We start from the raw sequence: 9,654 nt of genomic DNA, 5'->3' as shown, positions 1-9,654 counted from the left end.
CTAGTTAAACATTTACTAGCTTGGCATTGCTTATTAAATCTGACTATTGAGTAAATTCTGGCCTCAAACTTGAAAACTATCTTCACTATAACCAAGAAGACAAAGCTTAATTTTTTTTCTGTTTTGCTCTAGGTCAGTATTTGGTAGAGTGGGGAAGAAGCAAATCTTTAGATCCCAATCCCCAGAGGGCAGCTTGAAAGCCTAGATTCTTCCACTTCTCCTCATATCCCAACTTTTATGATGCACTAGGAAGTTCAGGTGAGCGCATAATGAAGTTCTAGTATATTCCTTTTAATCTGATCGATCTGTATCCCACATAAATGTAGAGGTGTTCTTTATCATCCACTTAGACACACTACTAGCAGTGCAGAACAGCTTCATTGGACAGAAAGAAGGGGATGGACACTTTCCGACCTGAGAAGCAGGCCTATGTCCTTAGAAAGCTAATATATCTTACTCTAGGTTCCATAACATTACCTAGAATGGAGGGACGGTGTCGACTTTGACTAGGTTCTTTGGTTCCATAGATAAACCAACTTTTGGTTCATAGTATGATGGAGGCATGTTAAAGCCTGATCTAAAAATGGTGCCAAATTCAGAACTTCCAAAATCCTTATGGAAGTCCTGGTCCACTGAGAGATGATATAAACAAACAGTTTTTACATATAAACAAATATTATTTTAAGCATCAAATTGTCTATGTTAACCATAATATTAATAATTTCACTTATTGGCAGCTTGCTGGGTTTTTTTCTCATTAAACTATTGAAGTTGAAATTACTTCAATTTCAGAACTTGCTTCTTAGTTTTAATTCACAACAAATTACTAATAGTTATTAATCACCATGTAAATACTATTGGAAAGACTCGAAGATTTGTTAGAAGTGCCTCTTCCACTGTTCAAGTAGGATCCTGAGGCAAATTCTGGACTGACCTTGCTATTTGCTCGTGTCACCGTGGCTCCTGAGAGCATCTGTCCCTCTGTTTTCTGGGCAACGTGGCAACAGTTCTGCTCTGATGCCAATGGCAGCAGGTATGTGGTTTTGCTCCTTCTTTAGATCATGAACCATTGTGTTCATTTCCTCATTCTAAAACCCACAGCACTAATAGCACGAGAGGAACTAAAAGGCACATATGAAATCAAGCTAAAGACTTAAGAGAGTTAATGCAGAAAGAACCAAGGACTTAGAAAATATACTTTTTAATATCAAGAAGTAACTAAATCACTTCTTTGAATTAAGGCATTGGTTAGAATACAAATGGTGTGTGTGTGTGTGTGTGTTTGGTATATATTATTTTGTTTTGATATATGTTTACATTGTGAAATTGTTAAATTAAGCTATTCACTACCTCTTGCATTTACTTTTTGTTGTTAGAACGTTTACAATCTACTGTCTTAGCTGTCTTCAAGTCAATAATCCTTTATTAACTAGATTTACCTGTGTGGTAGATTGCCTGAATTTATCCATGCCTTCTAAATAGAACTACCTCTGTTAAAGTCCTTGCTACAACCCCCATCTAAGGAAGACCATCATTTTTTATACTTTGCTTCTATGATCTTGACTATCTTATCCCCCGCATATATGTGAGGTTAGGCATTGTTTCTGTGTGCCTTGCTGATTTCGTTTAACACAAAGTGCTACAAATGCATTCACACAGATCTCCTTTTGTAGTATTCTATGGTATGTGTGACATATTTTCTTAATCCAGGCATCTGTTGATGGGCATTCAGATCCTTATCTTAGCCATTTTAAATAGTGCTGCCATGCCGTTTGTCCTGACAACAATTTCTTGACATAATGGAGAAAACAGTCAATAAGACCAAGAATACCAAACTCAAATTATTCTGCATAGCCAAAAAACAAAAGTGAAAAGATAACAAATGGAACAGAATGAAATATCTGCAAGCAGGTCCTGGTTATTTTTACTGTCAACTTAACACAACTTAAACAAGGGGTCCTTGGGAAGAAGGAGTCTTGCTTGAATAGCTGTTTTGGTAGAATTGGCCTGTTATTTCGTGTCCCTGTTAATTTTCTGTCAATTTCACACAAGCTAGTAATCTAGAAAGAAGAATCTCAATTGAGAAAATGCTCCCATCAGACTGGTCACTAGGCACATCTGAATTTTCTTGATTAATGGTTGATATGGGACTACCCAGCCCACTGTGGGAGGTGCCACCTCTAGGCAGGTCACCCTGGGTTTTATAAGAAAGCAGGCTGAACAAGCCATGAAAACAAACCAGTAAGACGTGTTACTCAATTGTCTGTTTCAGAGTCTACCTGCAGGTGCCTGCCCTGCTTGAGTTTCTGTCTTGGTTTCTTTCGGTGACTGACTGTTGTTACCTTGAAAGTATATGGTGAAATAAACCCTTTCCTGCCCAAGCTGTTGTTGGTTAATATTTTACCACAGCAATAAAAAGAAAACTAGAACACCATATCTTTGAGAGATTATCCTGATTGACAAGCAATAGGCAAAGGCCAAGTCAACCATGGGGTGGCTCCATCACAAGGGAGGTGAACCTGGACCATATAAGAAAGTTAGTTGAGCATGAGCCACAAAATGAGCCAGCAGGCAGCATCCTCCATGCTTTCTGCTTGAGTCCCTGATGCCACTTCCCTCAATGGTGAATTTTTCCTCTACATATTTGATGAAATAAACCAGGTTGCTTTTGGTCATGGGATTTATCTCAACAACAAAAGGCAAACTAGGCCAATATATATCTAATTAAGGGTTAATATCCAAACTATATATGGACCTCAACTCAATAGAATAAAACAATTAGTCTGATTAAATATAGAGAGAAAAGACTTGAATAAAAGATTATCAAAAGAAGGCACACAACAGATAATGGGCAGGTATCATTGCTTCAAAAATACCTAATAATTAAAGATGTAAAAATCAAGCCACAAATGACGTCATTTAATGACATTAAAGGTGTTTGTCCAGGAGGCTTAAAAATAAGTCTTTGAAAAGGTGTGAGTAAAAGGGGTCTCTTGGACACTTTTGGAGGCAGGATATGAATAAGTTCAACTATTATGGAAAGCACAACAGAGGTGATTGAAAAATTAAGCAAAGAGCTGCTACGTGACTCAGCAACACCACTGCTAGGTATATAACCAACTAATATGAAGTCATCAAGTCCAAGAGTCACTGCTTTGACAGAACTCTTCCAAGGAAGAGTGGTGTTCTGTTTGCCTTCTTGTTTTACTTATTTGATTGTGGGAATTCTTTGTTTAAAATTATTGGATTTGGGTTTTTTGTTGTTTTTTTTGTTTGTTTGTTTTTGTGTTTTGAGACAGGGTTTCGTTGAATAGCTTTGGCTGTCCTAAAACTAGCTTTGAAGGCCAGTGTGGCCTCCAACTCACAGAGAACCACCTGCCTCTGCCTCCAAATGCTGGGATTAAAGGTGTGCGCCATCACGGCTTGGTCGTCTACATTTAAACTTTTTTCAGCTTTACCTATTGATAAATTTGTTGTTTCTTTTATTTACTCATAACATTAGAAGACATAGTCACACGACTTACTGTTTTCCAACAACTTTTTCATTATGGAAGTATTTTTATTGTCTTAATTTTAAAATTATTTATGTTTCCTTCCTCTAACCTTTCCTATATATCCTTTATTGCTCCTTTTCAAATTTTAGGTCTCTTTTTTTTTTCTAACACTGTTTTTTTTTAAGCTGGAAATGAATGTACTTAATTTATTCCACTAATAGTTACTACAGCACAAGAGATGAAGTAAAAGTCACTTGTGTCTGATTTATGTCATGAATTATTAAGGCATAGTTAATTAATTCTTTCTGGCATCTCTATAGCTTCTGCTCCCATGGGTTTTCAGTACTGACAGCATTTAGGATTGCACCCACGTCTACAGCCTTCTTTTGTGGGTGTAAACCGAACCTGCTGTTATTTTCCAGGACACTGGGTGTCAGTAACTGAACTTGCAGACTTGAAAAAGGAAGTCAAATGGAGAAAATGATACGGGGACACAGTTGATATTTTCTATGAAATCAGTTGACAAAGCATTATGGGGATGTGGGAGACATTACTGGAGGTCACCTGCGAGCTGGGCAGCATGTCTTCCCTCTTTGGTAAATAAGGCTTTGTTTATTTTTGTCTCAGTCTCCCAGCACTGAGTCCTTGAGGCAAGAAGCAACAAGTTACAGCCTGAGATGTGCTATATCTTCTTGAGAAGTCTGACATTGGTGGGAGGAGGCCAGAGGACTGTTGATCACTTTCTATATTTTAGTTGCCACCCAAAGACTTGATTTTAACATAATGGCTACACTGTAAGGAATTGGGTCTTGGGAACTGTTCAAGAAACCCTGTGTACTAAGCCTTCCCCCAAGTGAAAAGTTTGTCAGCCAAGCTCTGGATCCCTGGCATATGGCCCATCCTGGCCTTTCCCTTTTGTTACCCTACGGGCTCTGTGCTGTGAGTCAAATCACTGGGCAACCAAGTATCTTCCGAAGAGCCCGAGGCTCTCTAGCCGCTACTGTTTACTCCAGACCAGTCTGGAGAAAGGGAAACTATCTAGCAAAGGGAGGCCCTTCCCAGCCTTCTGTGCAGACTGGCACAAACATCCCTCTAGAAACAGTTCTCTTGGAATAATCAAGGACCAAGTAGAAGCTACTGCGCCTGTGCTCAGGGGAGAGCTGGCAGCTCCTCCCTGCTAAATGCATAGGTTTCTTCCCCAAGTCTGTTTTGCAATAGAAGAGCTGTCACTGTGAACGGGTGGAAAAGAAGTAGTGCCTGCCTGCGTGTTCCTGTGGCTGCAGCTGGCTCAGGCATAGCAGACAAGACAGGTGAGAAACTCTTTTCCTCCTCTCTGTTGGTTCGGAACTGGGGCCACACTTTGTTGGAGCTGTGGGAGTTTATGGTTTCTGGAAACCTGTTAGAGTACTTTCTCTTGCTTACTGCTTCCCCTGTGGATGATAAGGACTCCTTATTTTGTTTTAGTGTTGCTGCTATTGTTGTTGTCAAATATCCAATCAAAGAAATGGCTGTACCCTCATATCAAGCGACCCTTCCTCTTTGGCCAGCCTCAACCTGTGTCTGGGGGCAGGGCCAAAGCAGAGTCACAAGGATCACAGTGCCTTCCAGGAAAAATGCACCAGCTGAGTGGAAACTGGAGGCAGATGTGTCTGGAGCAAGGTTTCTGCTCCAAAGGGATATAGGACCAAAGCTGTGGCTTCCTTTATTTGTTATGTTCTGTGTGGTTTGGTCCCAGAGAATGTATAACAGAGATGGTTGAACTCTACTCTCTTATGTGAACTGCCTCTGGATTAAGTTCTGTGTACAGAGAAAGAAAGAACGTCTACATCAAACTCCAGGAATACGTCATCCACAGCCCTGGGCTGCAGTAGGATGAACCATCAGGCATCTGGAATAGGCTTGATTTCTGGAATGTAGTGGATCTGATTGCTTCTTGGCAGCTAGTCTTTTCCAATTATGTTTGGCTTAGTCTGATTGTCAAATTACTTTGCAATCCCCAAACTGATCCAGGATGTCTGTAGAGGGGACAGAGACAACTCTGTCTACAAAACTGATTGCCTGTGATGGAAGGAAAGTTCTAATGAAATTTTTTTGAACTGTTCTTTCAATAATCCACAATCCAGCCAAAAGGAAGGTCATGAATACTATTCCTTGGCCCTTTGTTGAACCAAAAGAGCCAAAAGTAGCATGCTTCCCTAAAATGCTGGTCAACTAAGGCTAGCCTGCACAGTTTTGCCTTACTCCCATGATGCAGCCCAAGGAAAGATATTGTATGTAATTTGAATAGATTTAATTAAAAATATAAGATTTTTCATAATTAATGTGTGCTGGGGTTCACCGAATTTAGAAATTCTTTTTTGTACTCTCACTCTGTCAGTAAACAAGAAGCTTCATAATTTCAGTTCTTATTGAATTATGGAAACTCCACTGTGGTGAAGTTAACATTTCCTCTTTACGAAGCATGAAGGATGTTTCTGAATGAAATCTGATGCTTTCAACAAGCTACCAAGCAGAACAGTGGGCTTCTTCAAGAGCACCAAGTTGTTTTTCTAATGGTCTCACAGAATTCACTATTTGTGCGAGAATAGAGTCAGGAATGAGCATATGCCTCAGTCACTTATTCAAGCAAGTTAAAATTAGAAATAAATTTTAACAATTTGAAGCCCTTAAGTTAAAAGTCTATAGGTAGCAGATACCATGTGTTATAGAGAGTATGTTCAATATTATTTAGGCACCATGAACACAACCCAGTCAACAGCAACTTTGCCAGACACAAACTGTTTGATTGAAAAGTTGAACTATAAACGAATAACATTTTTAAGCCTCAGTGATATAACGGTTAGAAAAAAAATGAAAACCTCTTTTTTACTACTCTTTTCTCCAAAAATAAAATTTCTGACAGCGAGGTTAGCTAACCAAAAGCACCGAGAATGAGCCACTGCTTTAATAGTGTCATGTTAGCAGAGACAGCTGACCCAAGCTAGTGGGAGCTCACGGGCTCTGGACTAATAGCTGGGGATTCTGCATGGGACTGAAGTAAGCTCTCTAAATGTAGGTGACAGCTATGTAGCTTGATCTGTTGGTAGGGGAGCTGGCATGGGACCAGGACTTAACCTGGATACACTAACTGGCTTTTTGTAGCCTATTCCCTATGTTGGGATACCTTGCTCAGCCTTGATACTGGTGGCGTGGGGAGAAGGAGGGATAACTGGGGCTAGTATGTAAGATTTTTAAAAATTAAATAATAAAAACAGTACCATGTTAATAAGCTGAAATTATTCCCTGGAAGATTATATGATCACAAATTTTCCATGATGCAGTAGTATGTCAAAATTTCCCTGAGGATGAGCAGATGGAAATTCACCGACACTGACATCTGATGTGTCCATGATGGTCTCATCTGCTGCCACTAAAATATCCTGCGGGGTTAGTGATCTACATTTTACCCTGCAGTTCTATGTATACTTACAATGAAGTCCCTGCATCATATTGTCAGTCCTCCTTAGAGACTATTACTCAACTTGGTCATGTGATTTCTGTATTCTCTTTTGTTAGAATAGACCTTTTTTACCTAGTGTGACTAATGAGCAGAGGTTTAAGGTAATCTCCCACTAACAGAGTGGGTGTGGATAAAGCACACGGAAGATCTCTTTGCCTCCATTTTCGTTCCTGACCCTGTATCTAACAGTGGCACTGAATGTAGGGACATCAGTTTCCTCCTGGCTCTAAAAGTCCCAGGTCTAGCCTTCAGATTATCTTTCAGACCAGCACACAAACTAAGTTTCATAGTTGTTTTCTTTTTTTTTTAACCAAAGAGAGCAAGAGAAATTGGTGATAAATTTCAAAATATAAATTAAAAAACAGAAAAATGACAAAACTCACACCTATTTCTGAAGTAGGATGACATCAAAACAATTTAGTTGTGCCAAACAGAATTCCCAGGTAAAGTCCCTGGAGAGAGAAACTTGGGCAGATGACTAAGAAGGGAACATACACACGGTAACACTGTGGATGGAGTGGAAAGAAAACTCCTCCATCAGATAAGACGCTGCCAGGACCCAAGGCTGTTTTCAGGTCAGGCAAGACTGCTCTTTCCCACCACACCCAATATAATGTTTCATAAGCTAATAATTCTTTTTAAAAATAATAATAGACATAAAATAAATATTTTTATTCTAAGAGTGGCATATCTACTGTTTTCCCTTTCTTCTTAGGAACATAATAATGTGTCACTAAGCAAATTCCCACGATGCCTTACTAAGCTCAACTGGAAGTTGGGTGAGGTAGAAACAGAGCTCAACAAATCTTGTATGTAACCACTTTAAGTGGTCTTTTTTTAAAATAATTCTTCATATTTACCCCAGTAAAAGCTGAAGCTAGCCAAGAAAAATGGGGAAAGTGTTGCCTACCTAACCATGTTTTGTTCAAATTATTGTTTACATTCACCATGAAGCTAAGACTATGAATTATAGAAACGTCCCACCAAGTTCCCACATAGACACCCAGATTCTTGTATTTTAGTAAAACCTAAGTCCTGGTGGTTCTTCCATGCACCCCCCCACCCCCCAGGGATCCTCCATTGCACACACTGCTGATGTCTGGGGCTCTTCTTCTTCCCCCTGGTTATGTATCACTTAACCAGATGGGTTCTGGGCAAGACTCAAGTTTCTTTAATGACTAGAAACACAATTTTACCTCTTTTGTCTGAATGCTCTAAATAGAGGAGAGGGAAAAAACTCAGAAGAGTTAGATGAAAACTTCAAAATGGGCTGGAATGAGATTAGTAGGTGTTGAGGCAGATGTCTGCAGTACTGATCACTTTACCGGTGGATTTTCTCAGGTTTTTGTAGAAGTTGACAGCAGGCCATAACACCATCTTTAAGTACAGAAAACATTTCACCATGATGGAAAAATTTGTCCTACATGAATATCCATGAAGTTAGAATGTTTCAAATGCCAAATGGAACAACTATCGTTTTAATCAGAAAATCTTTAACAGGAGCTCTAGATATAGCTTGGCACGTAAGAAGGCTTACTGCTCTATTTGAGGACCGAGTTTACATCTCAGGACTGTAGCTCCAGCTCCAAGGGATATAACGACCCCTTCTGGCCTTCATTGTCATCAGCACATACACTTAAATAAAAATAAATCTTTTTAAATGAGCATATTAATAAATACATAATAGAGATGAGCTAAGTTTAGAACACATGCCAATACACATGAAACCTGGATGATAAAACAAAATGAGAAAATTTTTATTCTTAAAGTAGTTTCTACAATCATACAAGAGTGCTCAGATGTTTCTCATTGTGGCACATTACAATCTGCTACCTAGTTGTTTTTTACCTTCACACAAGCGGCAGTCACCTGGGAAGACAGAGCTTCAGCTGATGAAATGCCTGTGGGCAAGTCAGTGAAGCATTTTCTTGATTACTGATTATTGTGGGAGGGCCCAGACTACCTAAGCACGTAGTTCTGAGATATATTTTTTTTCAAAAGTAAGCCAAGCAAGTACTGAAAAGAGTTCCTCCCTCTTCTTTACTTCAGTTCCTTCCTACAAGTCCCTGCCTTGAGTTATTGCCCTGACATCCCTTCGTCATGGACTATAACATGAAATAAACCCTTTCTTTTCAAACTGGTTTGGTCGTGGTCGTATTCACAGCAGTCAAAAGCAGAGGAGAACACTAACTAGGTGTATACCTAGAGTGGAATAGTTGAATCATAGGCAGTTCAATTCTTAATATTTTTGAAAAGCAGATCTACACTATTTTGCTTAGTATTTGTACGAATTTATAGCCCTTAGTAATCTTCATATTCCCTGTCTTTGCCAACGCTTAGACGTTCTATGATACTGATTGAAACAAGGGCAAGGAGATTTCTCAGAGTAGTTTGAGTTTGTAGTCTTTGAACATAACTGGTAAATTTTTTTACAGACATGCTGGCCATTTTTGTGTCTTCTTTTGAGAAATGTCTGTATAGGTTTTCCTCTTATTATTTCTTCCTGCTGTTTTGTGTGCTTCTTAAACTTTTTGGTTGGAAGACCCTTGCCTGAGGTATGGTTTGCATACATTTACAGTTTTGAATCTTATGCTTCAGTATATTTCAGTCTAGTGTGTGTGTGTGTGTGTGTGTGTGTGTGTGTGTGTGTGTGTGTGTGTG

At 39.2% G+C, this 9,654-nt stretch overlaps 1 protein-coding gene across 1 annotated transcript in view; it reads left to right on the top strand.

The window, feature by feature from the left end:
- The first annotated feature begins 4,505 nt into the window (after positions 1–4,505).
- Bbox1 (gamma-butyrobetaine hydroxylase 1) overlaps positions 4,506–9,654 on the top strand; it is a 49,373-nt gene continuing 44,224 nt past the window's right edge. The window contains exon 1 of the mRNA XM_005364056.3: positions 4,506–4,804. The gene's annotated coding sequence lies outside the window, so the exon portion shown is untranslated. The remainder of the gene's footprint in view (positions 4,805–9,654) is intronic.

This window comes from Microtus ochrogaster (genome assembly GCF_000317375.1).
Source record: "Microtus ochrogaster isolate Prairie Vole_2 chromosome 14 unlocalized genomic scaffold, MicOch1.0 chr14_random_1, whole genome shotgun sequence".
Classification (NCBI taxonomy): domain Eukaryota; kingdom Metazoa; phylum Chordata; class Mammalia; order Rodentia; family Cricetidae; genus Microtus; species Microtus ochrogaster.
This window is presented reverse-complemented; position numbering and strand designations above follow the sequence as displayed.